This window comes from Dipodomys spectabilis, unplaced genomic scaffold (genome assembly GCF_019054845.1).
Source record: "Dipodomys spectabilis isolate Male_0828 unplaced genomic scaffold, ASM1905484v1 ptg000422l, whole genome shotgun sequence".
NCBI classification, from domain to species: Eukaryota; Metazoa; Chordata; class Mammalia; order Rodentia; family Heteromyidae; genus Dipodomys; species Dipodomys spectabilis.
This window is the reverse complement of record NW_024871099.1, coordinates 6,696,099-6,710,687: the sequence shown is the minus strand read 5'-3', so window position 1 is coordinate 6,710,687 and position 14,589 is coordinate 6,696,099.

The window sequence follows — 14,589 nt, the reverse complement described above, 5'->3', positions numbered from 1 at the left end:
TTTCCAGCTTTTTCTGAATAGTTTATTAGAGATAAAGAGTCTCATGAGGCCAAGTGCTAGTGGCTCATGCCTGAAACCCTAGCTACTCAAGAAGCTGAGCTCTGAGGATTGCTGTTCAAACCCAGCCCAGGCAAGAAAGTCTGTGTCTCAAAGAAGGCCAGATCTGGCACTGTGATATTGGCAGTGTGTTAGCCTTGAGCAAAAGAAGATCACGGACAGAGCTTAATCCCAATGTTCAAGTCTTAAGACTAGCACCAAAAGTTTCAAGGATTTTCTTGCCTGGGCTGGCTTTGAATTATGATCCTCACGTCTCAGCCTCCTTAGTAGCTAGGATTACAGGCATGAGCCACCAGCACCTAGCCGTGGCTGAGTTCTGGACATGGAATCTGAAGGAAAATAGTGTTCCTGATCTGGTCTCCAAAAGAAGATCCCAGTTAGGCACCAGTGGCCCAAACCTGTAATCCTAGAGATTCAGGAGGCTGAGAACTGTTAATCACAACTTGAAACCAGCCCAGTCAAGAATGTCCATGAGACTCTTATCTCCAGTTATTTTTTAAAAAGCTGGAACTGGAGCCATGACTCAAGTGGTAGAGCACTGGCCTTGAGCAAAACAAACTCAGGGACAGCACCCAGGACCTCAGTTCAAATCCCAAGACAGTAAAAAAGGAAAAAAATGCTATCTGAGCCAGGTTCTAATGGCTCACATCTGTAATCCTAGTTATTCAGGAGACTGAGATCTGAGGATTATAAAATGATGGAAGTAGAGCTGTGGCTCCAGTGGTAGAGCACCTATCAGCCTTGAGTGCAAAAGCTGAGGGACAGATCCAGGCCCCTAGTTCAAGCCCTAATACCAGCACACACGAACACACAAGATCATGACTTAAACTGCAGACAGCTCGGCCTTCAATTCTGCCCCTACCCAGTTCCTTCACTTCTATTTGTCTCTGTTTCTCCCTGTTTGTCAAAAAAAGCAACTATATATTGTGATATAATATCTTGTACAAGATAAACAAAGTGGGAGGAGAGAGAGTTGAGCTTGGCTTCCTCTGCAGGCCAGAAGATGACATGTGAGCCATGAACTGGACTAGCGCACACATGGAAATACCTGCAGACAGCATTCAAGCAGCTGGACCTGCCCACAGCTTGGGCTTTTGTCCCCAAAGCAGAGGGCACTGACATGAAGCACCAGGCAGGAAACTGAGGCAGGGAGCCTGCATGGTAATGACTGTATTAGTTGTCAGGCTCTAGTAAGAAAATAGCATGGGCTGGGTGGTCTCAATGACAGCACTTCCTGTCCCCTGATGGACGAAGGGTAGAGAAGGCCATGATTAGACTATCAGTGGGTCTGGCTTTTCCAAGGCTGGCAGGGACAAGTAGCACCATACCTGTTAGATAGCTCCTGGTTTTGTGGTCATCTTTGCCATGCCAGGGCTGGTAGAGGCATCACTTAATCTCTGCTTTTATCTTTAGGCCCTGAATTCAAGACTCAGGACTGTCAGGAAGGAAGGAGGGGCGTTCACGCTAATCCTAACCTCCAAAGGCAGCAGGTGTCTCAGGATCTCCAACATTTGGCACAGGGAATGTCCCTGCAGGCTGGGGCGCACTGATCTGGGGCACGAGGCAAGGGGTCAGGGTGCCATGGGCTGCTGAGACTCTCAGGGCTGCTTTATTGTTTCGTTCTTTGATTTCATGTCAGTCCTGGGGCTTGAACTCAGGGCCTGGGTGCTATCCCTGAGCTCCTTTTGGCTCAAGGACAGAATGGTACCATTTCTGAGGCACAGCTCCACTTCCAGGTTTTTCTGTAATTAATTGGGGATAATAAGAGTCTCACAGACTTTCCTGCCCAGGCTGGCTCCAAACTGTGATCCTCATACCTCAGCCTCTTGAGTAGCTACGATGACAGATGGGAGCCATTAGTGCCTGGCTTCTCAGGGCTGTTTTATTCTTTCATTCTTTTCTTTCATGGCAGTACTGGGCTTGAATGCAGGACCTGGGCACTACCCCTGAGCTTTTTCACTCAAGGCAGGTTGCTCTACCACTTGAGTCACACAGTTCTGCTTTTAGCTTTGCAATGGCTAATTGGAGATAAGAGTCTTTTGGACTTCTCACTCCTGGCTGACTTTGACCCCTGATCCTCAGATCTCAGTCTCCTGAGTAGCTAGGATGACAAGTGTGAGCCCAGCACTCAGGTAGGCTTTGAGACTCCATGATAACATGTATGTCCCAAACGCGGCAGGTAAGAGTTTTTTGTTTTTTTTTTTGGTTGGCCCTGGGGCTTGAACTCTGGGCCTGGGCGCTATCTCTCAGCTCTTCAGCTCAAGGCGAGCACTCTACCACTTGAGCTACAGCGCTACTTCCGGTTTTCTGCTGGTTTATTAGAGATAGGAGTCTCACGGTCTCTCCTGCCCAGACTGGCTTTGAACCGCGATCCTCAGATCTCAGCCTCCTGAGTAGCTAGGATTACAGGCTTGAGCCACCAGCGCCCGGCAGGTAAGAGTTATTGAATAAAAGTCCACTCCTCCTCACCCTGCTTCTGATTGGCCAGGACCAGTGGTGGGGTGGGGCTGAGGCACTGGGCAGCTGGACAAAGTGAAGACATGGAGGTTCCAGGAGGACATACGGGGCGGGTTGGGAGGGATAAAGTTGTTCTAATCTGATATGGAGTGCTGTGACCCAGATCTCAGACTCATCCAATCTAGGGATGTCTCCACATAGCAGCTCACCACACGAGATGTGCAGAGAAAATGGACAACGGAGGTCAAACATCAAGCCTTGCTTTCACCCGAACCCTGCCCCTAAATTATGGGGACACTCTGAGATCAGATTCCATCAGTTGGCGAATATTCTCTTTCTAAGCTGGCATTCATTTCACAGAAGCTGCTGGAGAGAGGGGCTAAGATCTAGTGGAGTCAAGGATGGGGACCCACTGTCCAGTGAGAAAATGGTGTGTGACAATGCTTGGAGACACGGGGTGCAGGTGGCTCACATCCTGTTACTCAAGAGGCTGAGATCTGAGGATCCTGGTTTGAGACCAGCCAGGAAGGAAAGTCCATGAGTATCTCATCTCCAAGGAACCACAAAAGAGTCAGAAGTGGAGGTGTGGCTCGAGTGTTAGAGTGCCAATCTTGAGCAAAATAAAGCTAAGAAAAAGTACAAGGCCCTGAGTTCAAGCCCTGGTACAGGCCCACAGCAGAACAAACATTTATTTTTTAATAAATAAAATAAAATATCCATTTTAGAGGTGGAGAGAGTAGCTCCGTGTTAGAATACTTGCTTGATTTGTAACAGACCATGGGATTCAAACTTAGCATGCCAAGTAATAATAATAATAATCATAATACATCACTTCTAAAGAAAATTTACTTTTTAAAAACTTCCTCTGGCTTCTAGTGACTGGGCTAGAAATGGAGGAGTAAGGTAGAGACAGAGACACAGACACAGACAGAGAGCCAGCCAGTCCTAATCTTCCCTAGATGTCCCTGGGCCCCCTTCTGAATTTCACAATCATTAAACGGGTGAGAGAAGAGGGGGAGCACTGAGACCCAGAAGCCGATCCAAAAAGCACTGACCCCCAAAAAGCTGCTCACAAACCTGTGCACCAGCCAGAATCTACCCTGGGGTGGTTTCCATCTTCCTGAGTTGTCTTACTAACTAGGGAGCTGATTGCTTACATTGTCTCCGTTTCAGAAAAGAGTAGAGTATTACTGACATAGAGTAAAAGGCTCAGCTAGAGAGCTAGGGAGACCTCAGATAAGCAAGAAACACACACACACACACACACACACACACACACACACACACACACACACACACACACACACACACACACACACACACACACACACACACACACACACACACACACACACACACACACACAGGATCAAGGTTAATCACCTAGGACAGCGCGCCACCTAGTGGTCACTGTGTGCCCTGCTTCTGAACTGAAAAGGAGACAAGATTGAAAGAATAAGAAATCCCAACTCTGGCGGCTCAAGTGTGTAATCCTAGTTACCCAGGAGGCTAAGATTTGAGGATCACAGTTCAAAGCCAGCCCAGACAGAAAAGTACCTGAGACTTTTACCTCCAAGAAACAGAAAAAAAGCCAGACATGGAGCTGTGAATCAAGTAGTAGAGTAGAGCCACCAGCCTTGAGTGAAAAAGCCAAGGGACAGAGCCCAGGCCTTGTGTTCAAGCCCCAGCACTGGCACACACACAAAAAGAAACAGGACTGGGAATATGACTCAGTGGTAGAGTGCTTGCCAAGCATTCATGATGCCCTGGGTTCGATTCCTCAGTACCACATAAACATAAAAGGCCTCAAGTAGCACTGTGGCTCAAGTGGTAGAGTGCTAGCATTGAGCAAAAGAAGCTCAGGGACAGTACCCTAAGTGCAAGTCCCAGGACTGGCAAAAAGAAAAAGGAAAGAAAAACACCAGAAGAAAAAAAAGGGCATAGAGTGTAACTCAAGTGGCAGAGTGCATGCCCTAGCAAGTGTGAGAATCCAACTCTCAGTACTGATCCCAAAAACAACTCAACTTGGTACGTGTGTGTGTGTGTGTGTGTGTGTGTGTGTGTGTGTGTGTGTGTGTGAGATTGGCAGGGCCTGGGCATTGTCTCTGAGCTCTTTTGCTCAAGGCTAGCATTCTACACTTTGAGCCATAGAACCACTTCCAGCTTTTCCTGAGTAGTTTATTGAAGATAAGAGTCTCAGGAACTTTCTGCCCAGGTTGGGTTAAACCATGATCTTCAGATCTCAGCCTCCTGAGTAGCTAGGATTATAGGCATGAGCCCCCAGTGCCTGGCTTTCAACCTAGTATATTTATGTGTGTGTCTGTGTGTGTGTGTATATACATATATATGTATATGTATATTTATGCATATATGTACATATTTATATTTATGCATATATGTGCATATATATGCATATATAACCTATTTCAAGTACAGTGTTGCACACTGATGCGTCTGTGTGGTCTATTCTCCACTGTACCCCAAGTACCCCACACACAGGCCTAGTCATAGAGGTGACTCACCCTGCAGATAAGCTGAAAAGTCAGGTGCTAGTGTCTCACACTTATCATCCTAGCTATTCAGGAGACTGAGATCTGAGGATCCCAGTTCAACACCCACCCACACAGGAAAGTCCATGAGACACTTATCTCCAATGAACCTCCAAAAAAAACAGAAAACAAAATAAAACAAAAAGAATAACAAAGAACAGAAGTGGAGGTGTGGCTCAAATGGGAGAGTGTAAGCCTTGAGCACAAAAGCACAGGGACAGTGCCCAGGCCCTGAGTTCAAGCTCCTACCCTGCCACAAAATAAATAAGCAAGCAAGTAAGCAAGCTAAGATGAGGAGGTCCCGGGAGCCTTCACTAACTGACACAGGAGGAGAAAGCTTCTGGATCTTTCCCACTCATCCTCATTCTGGAAGGCAGGGCATGGTAGCAATGGGAAATGAGTTCAATGGAGACAGAATTCACTTCTATGACTAACTCCCACAGGCGGCAGCGTCCAATGAAGATCTTCTAAATGAAGAAAACTACGAAGGAAGCAAAAAGAAGGGGGAGGATGAAGGGGAAGAGGAGGAGGAAGAGGAGGGAGAGGAGGAGGACAAGGAAGCGGAGGAGGAGGAGGAAGAGTGTGAGAAGGAGAGGGAAAGAGAGGGGGAGAGGGAGAAGCAGCAGCAGCAAAATGTCGTCATGGGAAAAAGTGCGGGAACAGAAGACATGGTACAAAAGGAAATGTAGCCGGGCGCCAGTGGCTCATGCTTGTAATCCTAGCTACGCAGGAGACTGAGATCTGAGGACCAGAGTTCAAAGCCAGCCTGGGCAGGAAAGTCCGTGAGACTTTATCTTCAATAAACCACCAGAAAACCAGAAGTGGTGCTGTGTTTCAAGAGGTAGAGAGCTCGCCATGAGCTGAAGAGTGCAGGGGCAGCTCCCATGCCCAGAGTTCAAGCCCCACGACCAACAAAAACAAAAGCAGAAGGAAATGGACTCATTACCTGACTCATGTAATTGTGATCCCTCCGTACATCACCTCTACAACAATAAAGTAAATCCATCTTTAAAATTGTCATTTCAAAGAAAAGTGCTTCATTTGTAAAGTGAGGACAGGGAAAATAATAAAGTAGCAGAATGGTTCATAGAGGGTTAACTTTTTTGTTTGTAGAGATTAAGGCAGAGAGAAGCATCATGCTTTTTTGTTGAGATGGAGTCTCATTAACTGTTTGCCTAGGCTATCCTCAAACCGTGATACCTGTTGTCAGCCTCATAAGAAGCCAGAATTACAGGTGTGAGCCACGGTGCCTGGCTGAAACAATTATTTTTACAATGACTCTCTCTTTATTTTCTTTCTTTTTTGTTTTCCTAGTCTTGGGGCTTGAACTCTGAGCCTGGGCACTGTCCCTGAGTTTCATTTCACTCAAGGCTAACACTCTACCACTGAGCCACAGCGCCACTTCCAGCTTTTTCTGTCTATGTGGTACTGAGAAATCGAATCCAGGGCTTCAAGCATACTAGGCAAGCACTCTACCACTGAGCCACATTCCCAGCCCTCTTTATTTTTTTAAATGGAGGCAGAGTCTCACTATTAGCTCAGGTTGGCTTGGAATTCTCAATGCTCCTGCCGCAGCTTCCAAAGTGCTCTGATTACAGTCACACAACACCATACTGAGCCACAAATAACATTTTATAACATAAGTGGGCTGGAACAAGATGATAGCTCGATACAGAAATGAACCTAAAGATAGATCTAGGTTTAGCCTGGTATGAGGGCATCTGGACTTCCAGGACTCAGGAGGCTAAGGCAGGAGGGTCTGAGTTTCAGGGTAGCCTTGGCCACATAGGGAGAGCTTGTGAAAGAAAAGGGCTGAGAAGAAAAGAAAAGAGAAGAGAAGAGAAAAGGAAAGAAAAGAAAAGAGAAAAAAGGAAAAGAAGGGAATGTTAAGTTGGTACTAGACCTAGAACTGACTCACTGGAGAGAAAATTGGACTTTCTCACAAGCTATTGGCTATTTTTCTGAGGTTATGGGAGAGTCTTTATCTAAGTAACAATATGGCCTCTGTTTCCAAGCATTTCCTCTCCCCACCATCCCACAACTTGTACAGTCAATTCCTCACATATTCACCTACCAAAACTCAATGAATAAATTCAATTCTTATTCCTTGCTGTATGTAGCCTTAGGCTGGTGTAAAAAAAATCTGAGCCTTTTGTACTTTTGTGTGACTCCATGCATGCGTGCATCATTAACATTGTTTCCTCCCATTCGTGGGTCTATGGTCACTCAATTTACTGGAGAGATTCAAATAATTGAGTGGCTGAACGGTAAAGGAAAAGAGTAAGTCCCCTCCAAGTGTAGGAGACAGAAGATAAGAGGTTCTTCAAAGCTGCTTCTTCCTGAGAAACACTGACTCCTGAATTGGGTCATGAATCAATGGGAACAGGGTAACAACCTGGTAGCCCCAATCCCTTCACTGTGTACCTCAAATCCTTTGTTTTGAGCAGTTATGACAGCTATCTTGGACAGCCATCTTGGAAGCCATCTTGAACGGCCATCTTGGACAGCCATCTTGGACAGTCATCATAGAAGCCAAGAAAGGCAGACCACTTTGCCATGGGTCAATGACTGTTGCTGTCCCAAGGCCCCACCTGGGCTATCCTGAGACCAAGGGGCTGTCAGACCTTGTCTGATCACCTCTGCTCACAGGTATGCCTTGGGGCTGTTGTGACTGCATACATTCTCCCTTTCTGCCCTCAGGTCCTCATCTACTCAAGCCTAACGCAAATGTCTGCACCCCTGGAAGATGGTTGAAGAGATCTTAAAGCCTGCCTTCCTGTGGCGGCCAGGTAATAAATCCCCTTTCTCTGCCCTTCATTCTGTCTTTTAGTTTGGTGGATAGGGGTAGTGACCCAATCTGACATGTGCAACTCCTAGATTTTGAGCCTGAGTTCTGAAAACTCCTCTTTCAAGGAGACTGGGGAGATGGGGTGAGAGGAGAGTGTCTGAGAGAATGGCGAAGGAGTACCTGAAGCCATAGAGGTCAAGGGTGTGTCTGGAGACAGCAGTTGGTAGTCAAAGGTCAACTAACAGTGTCCCCAGCCAGAATGCCTTTGCTACAAGGCCTGGGGAAACAGCCTGGATCTCGAAATTCCACTTCCTAAAGTTCTATGTGTTAGGTGGGACAGCTTGGAAGAAATGAATGGAGAGACCCATGAGAGATAAGCAAGGCTGTGGGAGAAAAGATCCAGGAGTGAGTTCAGTGCAGTGGACCAGAGAGGAGACAGGCCATGGCTTAGCCTAAGATAGTAAGGCCAGCTGCAGACCAATAGCTTGGAGGATCTAGAACAAAATAATCTGCAGCAATTTCTAGAACTTGTATCTACAACACCCAGCCTACTGGAACCCCAGGATTGTCAGCCTTCTAGAAAAATCCATGGTACTCAGCTAGGCTCTCTTTTAAGCCTTGCCAAACCCTGGTACCTGTCTCTGCTGAGATGTAGCTGTAGGAAAGAGTGGAAGAGGCCTGGCCTTTGACAGCCAAAGCACATGTGGTATGAGTGTATCTTCTGGCCTGGGGTGAGGAGTCAGCTTGGGAGGGAGGCCAGGATCCACCCAGAATGACTCAATTACTGTAAAATCTTCCAGTAGCAACCTCTACATCTTTGTTCTGTGCACTTGTTGCTTTGGGGTGAATGTTTAGAGGCTGTCAAGTTATCCTTCAATCATTTCTTCAGAGCTGAAACCCAGAGCCTCAAGTCTATAGTACTAGCTTCTACGAGTCTGAGATCCCAAGGATCAAGGTTCAAGGCTAGGTTGGGCAGTAAAGTCCATTCCATTTCATCTATTAAAAATTAACCATAGCCAGGAGCCAGGGCTCACACCTGTAATCCTAATTACTCAGGAGACTGAGATCTGAGGATCATAGTTCAAAGCCAGCCTGGGCAGGAAAGTCTGTGAGACTTTTATCTCCAATTAACCACCAGAAAACCTGAATTGGTGCTATGGCTCAAATGATAGAGCTCAAAAGCTCAAGGACAGCACCCAGGCCCAGCGTTCAAGCCCCCACAGCTGACAAAAAAAAATTAACCAGAAATGGCCAGGCATTGGTGGCTCAAACTTGTCACACTAGCTATTCAGGAGGCTGAGATCTGAGGATCACAGTTCTAAGCCAGCTCAGCCAAGAAAGTCCATGAGATTCTTATCCCCAGTGAACCAGCAAAAAGCTGGAAGTAGGGGTTTGGCTCAAGAGGTAGAGTGCCAGCCAATGAATGAACAAGCCAAGTGAGAGCAGAAGGCCCTCAGTGCAAGTCCCAATACTGGTATAAAAACAAAGGGAGTAAAACAGAGAGAGAGCACTGGGGGAAGGGACAAGGGAAGAGCACAGTTAGGAAACAGGTGCAGGCAAGTGAGGGGCGGCGGATGATGTTCTCAGGACAGCAAATGGTGGCTGGCCACAGTCACAGGCATTGTTGCCTGGCAGATGCTCTGCTTCTCTTTTCCTTGGGGGCAGCTTCCATCCCTCCTTGTGAAATGTTATTGGTCCTGTCCTTCCTCCAACCCTGGGGAGAAAGGCATGGAGAGAAGCATGTGCACTGGACACAGAAATACCAAGCTTTCCTCTTTTGCAGTGCCTTTGTGTGTGTGTGTGTGTGTGTGTGTGTGTGTGTGTGTGTGTGTGTGTGTGTGTGTGTGTGTTTGTTCTTGAGCTTGAATTCAGAACCTCGGCACTGTTCCTAGGCTTTTCTTTGGTCAGTTGTTGGGCTTGAACTCTTGGTCTGGGCACTTGGTTTAGGCACTGTCCCTAGGCTCTTCAAATCAAAGTGAGTGCTCTAATACTTGAACCACACCACCATTTCCAGTTTTCTAGTGGTTAATTGGAGATAAGAGTCTCACAGACTTTACTGCCCAGGCTAGCTACTCAGCCTTCTGAGTAGCTAGGATTACAGACATGAGCCACCAGTGCCCACCCCCTAAGCTTTTTTACTCAAAGCTAGTACTCTACCACTTGAGCCAAAGTTTCATTTCTGGCTTTTTGCTGGTTCATTGGAGATAAGAGTTTCATAACCTTTCCTGCCTGGGCTAGATTTGAACTGAGATGCTCAGATCTCAGCCTCATGAGTAGTGAGGGTAACAGGCATGAAACACTGGGACACAGCAAGGCATTTATTTGTATTGCTTATTATATCTGGACTTGGCTCTATTTTCAACCAGGCTGAAGTGGTGTTCCTATTAAATCCTGAATACACAGCCGAGCACCAGTGGTTCACAATTGTAATCCTCGCTACTCAGGAGGCTGAGATCTGAGGATCCCAGTTCAGAGCCAGCTTGGGCAGAAAAGCCTGTGAACCTCTTACTTCCAAAAACTACTCAGAAAAAGCCAGGAGTGGCACTGTGGCTCAAGTGGTATTGGGTTAGCTTTGAGCACAAAAAGGCTCAGGGACAGTGCCTAAGGCCTGAGTTCAAGCCCCAGGACTGGCAAGAAAATAAAAATAAATTTAAAGCTCCTGACCACAAACTTGCTGGCACAAAAGAGTTAACAGGCACCTAGAAGCAAGGTAGCTGAACTTAAGGCATCTGGCTTTTTCTAGAAGCTGCCAACCCTACCTCTGCCACCCCTCCAGCAAGTGGCCTCCAGGGGAAATAAATAGAACAATCAATAATTAGCATCAGGTGCAGGTGGCTGCAGGTAAACCAAGCCTCAGATGGCCACAGTCCCTTTATTTACATACTAGTACTTCCTATCTGGAGGCCCCCTCCCTAAATCTGATCCCAGAAGAAAAAGGGAAGTGAGAGGAGGGCCGGGGTGACCTGGGTTATCCTCTCATGCCTGTGTCCCCAACATCAGGCTGGGGTTCCTAGGAGAAATCTGACCACCAAGAGAGACAAGCTGGCCAGCCAGGAGGCGGGGCATGCCGGAGCCCCGCCCCTGCCCCGCCCTCTCCACCCTCCTGCGCCTGATCTCTTCTGGCCCAGCCCCTGGGAGGAGGGGAGAGAGTCGACCTGCAGAGATGGACGCGGCCAGCACCTGGGCGCTGTTGCTGCTGCTGCTGCTGGGAAAACTGGTGACATTGTCACTTTGGGGACCCGGGCCACCGGCCACCTGCCCCCAGGGCCCACGCCACTGCCTCTACTGGGTAACTTCTTCCAGCTGCGTCCTGGGGCCATCTGCTCCAGGCTCATAGGGTGAGTGAGCCTGGCAACGATCTGGCTCGGGGCAGGGAGCAAGAGGGTGTGGGATCCCCTGAGTACTAGGGAAAAAAAGGCAGGTGCAAGGGGTCTCAGCGTCAAAGGGGACCCTCTAGGCAGGAGTAGTGCTGAGAGGGAAGGGGTGTCCTGCAGAGAGATGATCCTAGGCTAGGAGAAGCCACAGAGTCCTCTAAATGGAGTCAAAGTTGGGGGAGCAGGATCCAGGAAGTGGGGAGGGGTCCACAGCACCCTGGAAAAGTGGTGGGCAAGGAAGGACCACAAAGAAAAGCCCTGGGGAGGAAGAGTAGCTGCTGTGGTTGAGTTGAGCTTGTTGCCAGGAGTAGAAGAATTATTTTACCAGGCCTGGAACATGAATTTAGGGCTTGAGCACTGTCCTTGAGCTATTTTGTTCAAGGCTGGTGCTCTATCACTTGAACCACAGCCCCACTTCCAGCTTTTTTTTTACTGGGTCATTAGAGGGAAGAGTCTCATAGACTTTCCTGCTCAGGCTGGCTTTGAAACAGCATCCTCAGATCTCAGGTTCCTGAGTACTTAGGATCACAGGCATGAACCACTGGCACCCACACTAACTTTCTAGAATCTTGAGAAACTGACCCTCCAACTTGTGAAATAATCTGACCACAAGAAGAGCCCTTGTCTTCCAAACTCCTGACATTAAGCAGAGATATACCCTGATGCTCAAGTAAGTTCTCATGAAGTTTCTGATTCTGGGATTGTTTTCCACATTCTAAGATGGCCGACCAAGTGTGTCCCCTATGTGTGCTTTTGCCCTGGGCACCTGGCCGTGGGGTTCATGGCTTCCTCTCCTGTAGGGGGTGGCCCACAGACTCACCTTCATGAAAGAGTGAAAAAGGCATCGATGCAGAACTGCAGCACGTTCCCCAGGAAAGGAATTGGGGTGGGGCCTGGGGGCAGCTTTCCTCCCTTGTTGATTTGATTCCAGGCCATGAGGATGTACAGACAAGACATACTGAGTGCCAGAAACATGGTCAAGGCCCCGCCTAGGTCCACTGTGCCACACGGAGAGAGAGGTTTGCTCCTCGGCTTCAGATCCTTCCTCAATAGTTTCTGGGAGGTGAACCTAAAATCTGAGCATCCTGAAGCTCGGGTGTGCAGGGTGTAATGATTCCTTGGCAGGGGGTTTTTGTAAGTCATAATCTCCCCCCTGAGTACAATATATTGAATTCACCCTTGGGAAAATCTCTGGGAAGGGGCCTTCTCCTTTCTTCCTATTTCTTGTTGGTTTTTCTTCTTCTTCATTTTTTGTCAGTTGTGGGGCTTGAACTCAGGGCCTGGACACTGACTCTGAGCTCTTTTGCTCTACCACTAATAGAGCTAGTGCTCTACCACTTTGAGCCACAGTGTCACTTCTGGCTTTCTAGTGGTTGATTGGAGATAAGAGTCTGACAGGGACTTTCCTGCCTGGACTGGCTTTGAACCACAATCAACAGATCTCAGTCTCCTAAGTAGCTAAGATGACAGGCGTGAGTCACCAGCAGCCGGATTCCAATTCTTAATTTTGACAGGAAGCCAAAGGGAAAAGAATAATCTCTTGGATAAACTGTTGGAGCCAGTCAGAAATGGCACTGTGGCTCAAAGTGGTGGAGTGCTAGCCTTGAGCATCAAAGCTAAGAGACAGTGCCCAGGCCCTGACTTCAAACCCCATGATGAACAAAAATGGGAAATTTGTTCCATAAATACTTGACATCAAGTTAACTTAAAATACCACAGGCTGTTATGGCCGGGCAGGTGTGATGCCACCGGGGTCTGGTCTGGGGCTGGTGTGGTGGTTTGGATGCTGAATGTCCTCCAACAAAGGCTTGGGCCCCAACTGGCTGTGAGTGGACAGAGGTAAAAACTCTAAGAGTCTGGACTTAATGGGAGATGTTAGGTTATTTTGAGGCTGCCTTATAAAGGCCCATGCAGAGTTCCAAGCCCTTCCTCTTCCTCTTCCTCACTTCCCATCCATGGAGGAACAGCTTTGATCTCCCCTTCCTGTTCCAGGTACTGCCTCCTCCCACCTCCAAAGTTCTCTCTTTCACTCTATGACTCTATGACTCTATCTCTCTGTCTCTTTGTCTCTGTCTGTCTGCCTCTCTCTCTCTATCTATCTATCTATCTATCTATCTCTATCTCATGCAAGTAGAGGGGCTTGAACTCGGGGCCTGAGCACTATTCCTGAGCTTCTTTGCCCAAGGCTGGCACTCTACCACTTGAGTCACAGCTATACTTCTGGCTTTACTGTAGTTCATTGGAGAGAGTATCATTGACTTTCCTGCCCAGGCTGGTTTTGAACCACAGTGCTCAGATCTCTGCCTCCTGAGCAGGTAGGCGGACAAGCTTGAGCTAGTGGCCCCCAGCTTTAGCTGTCTCTCACAGCACCTATCACTGTCTGCCCTCACCCTGTTTATTAATCCTCTCCTGCAGTGATGTCAGTTCACCAGGAGAGGGATGTTTCCTTGGTTTGATGGCCAAATCCCAACTCAGCACTCTGCTGCCACCTAGTGGTCAAGGGGGAGCAGTGCATGAGCTCCCCTCAAACACTTGTCAGCCTGTTTGTTTGATGGTGGGTGGGGAAAACGGAAAACTCTTTGTGAACATTACTAAGAATTCACAAAATATGTACTTTGCAACATGAGAGGAAAAAAGTCACCTCATGGACAAGGTACTGGCAAACAAATCAAAATGTGTGGAATTTACAAGTCACTGTGTAGACTTCCCAGTCTTCCTAAGGGCTCAACTCCCCTGTCTAGAACCAAGCATTGTGAAATGTCAAGTGTTTGGTAAATGCCGAAGCTCACACACACACACACACACACACACACACACACACACACACACACACACACACACACACACACACAATGTTCTGTAAGCAGAATATTCTATTTACAGTATTGTGGAATATTCACACAAATACAAAATGTTCTGTAAGCAGAATACTCTGTTTACAGAGCATTGTGGAATATTCTGTGAAGCGCTCTTTCTAAAGGCAATGGGGTGAGTGCGCGTGCATGGGCGTATGCATGCACTCGCCTGAATTCATTCTCTCTCCCTCTTCCCCCACCCTCTCTGAACCTTGCTCTCTCCACTGGTTTATTCTCACCCTACTACGTTTAGACATCTGGCTTCTAACCAGATTCTGCTGTCAGCTCCTTCTCATCTGAGTGGAAATACAAGAGAAATCTGCTCCCAACCGATGTGCAAATCACAATCTAGAAACACAAGTAATATGAAAAGGCAAAGCCACATATCACTCCTTCAGGACCAAAGGGACTCACGAATAAAATCTATCAGATATTTGTAGGCAAAACTATGCTTTGATTTTAAAATGGCCCTCAAATTATCCACCCTCCTCCCCCTCAAAAAAATATAG